The 1,842-nt window shown below is 39.1% G+C and overlaps 1 pseudogene; it reads right to left on the bottom strand.

Moving 5' to 3' along the window:
• Window positions 1-661: 661 nt before the first annotated feature.
• On the bottom strand, window positions 662-1,417 carry LOC120126023 (annotated as a pseudogene).
• Window positions 1,418-1,842: the final 425 nt, after the last annotated feature.

Here is a 1,842-nt window from a genome sequence, read left to right as displayed (position 1 = left end):
AAAATGACCCCTATCTTCCTCAACTGTGGCCCCCAAATGCACCAGTGCATCGAAATCACATGCAAAATTGTTGAGTATTTAGTGAAGAAACACAAAATACTTGTATATTGAATAGAGAATGAATACAATTCATGGTTTACAACCCCTCTGTTGTTTATATACAGCTCCCATAGTTGTTATAGTCCTAACAGACTCTGTAACTAATCGTTAACAGCCTTAACTGCTGCTAACAACCTTCTTGATGCTCACTAAGTCATTATGCTAATATTCCCTCTACTTCTTCTTCTTCGATTCTTCTGACCTTTAACACACTATTACATTAAGCTCTGAAAACTAATTACAACTAATTTCTAACATTCAACCTTCTTGATGAAAAGATGAACAATTGAATCGAAAGTGTTTATGCTTCCTTCCGTTCACTTGAATCGAAAGTATCGATGCTTCCTTTCGTTCTTCTTGAATCGAAAGTGCTGATGCTTCCTTCCATTCACTTGAATCGAAAGTGTCGATGCTTCCTTTCATTCTTCTTATTCACCTTCATTTCTTTCTTCTTCATCCTCTTTTACAAGGTTCCTTGACATGTATTTTTTTCATGGGCACTTGGTTGTGAAGCTTTCAAGTCCCATGACACTTTGAGATAGAAGTAACAAAATGTACTTAAAACTTAGAAGCACTTCCTGTGGACAATGGATAGACCAGACTCGTCATACTCACCCTTGGAAATCCACATCTGTTGAAAGGTGTTGAGTGATGCCAAAATAGATCCTCCGATCCAGACATTTTACTTTATTTCTAGTGGTGCGACGACCTTAATCTTTATACTGCTTGAAGCAAGTCAGTGATCTCCTTGCTCATACGGTCTGTAATACCAGGGAACATAGTTGAACCAACACTAAGAACAATGTTACCATAGAGATCCTTCCTGATATCTACATCACACTTCATGATAGAGTTGTAGGCAGTTTCATGGACTCTAGTTGCTTCCATCCCTATAAAAGATGGATGAAAGAGGACTTCAGGACAACAAAATCTCTCAGCTCCGATAGTAATTACTTGTCCATCAGGCAACTCATAGTTTTTCTCAACAAAAGAGCTTCTCTTGGCAGTCATGCTCTTAGTCTAGGGCAACATAATCAAGCTTCTCCTTTATATCACAGACAATTTACCGTTCAGCATTGGTGGTTAACATGTAACCTCTCTCGGTAAGGATCTTTATCAAAGCATCAGTGAGATCACAACCAGCAAGGTTAAGACGGAGAATGGCATGTGGGAGGGCATATTTTTCATAGATTGGCACAGTATGAAAAACACCATCACCAGAATCCAACACAATATCTGTAGTACGACCACTAGCATACAAGGAAAGAACAACCTGGATGGCAACGTAAATGGCAGGTACATTGAAGATCTCAAACATAATATGTTGCTCGAGACGAAAATGCAGTCACAATAGAGCCAACGGACTCCATGCAGCGGAAGTTGTTGACTATATTCCAAGACACTTGGAGAAGCAGTATGAATTGAAATGGTCTGAGTGGCTCGGTCAGTCAATTCAACAAACAGATGATACGCGCAAGCGAGAAGAAATATTCACACAGCAAACATAAACCAATCTGAGCAACACAACACTAACGACGATGAAAGAACAAGGCCAAGCAAACAGAAATATTGCTAGCTATAACGAACGGAGACCAGACCAAGCAAGAATATAAAATAACCTCATAACGGTACATCAGAGAAAGTACTAGGCATATATGACTTAACATAACAGCTATGACAGAACATCCGAACAACCGCAACAACGATTTAGAGTAGAGAGATTCAAACTAACAGATTATTGAC

The sequence above is a fragment of the Hibiscus syriacus genome, unplaced genomic scaffold (assembly GCF_006381635.1).
Source record: "Hibiscus syriacus cultivar Baekdansim isolate YM2019G1 unplaced genomic scaffold, ASM638163v2 tig00110450_pilon, whole genome shotgun sequence".
Taxonomy (NCBI): domain Eukaryota; kingdom Viridiplantae; phylum Streptophyta; class Magnoliopsida; order Malvales; family Malvaceae; genus Hibiscus; species Hibiscus syriacus.
This window is presented reverse-complemented; position numbering and strand designations above follow the sequence as displayed.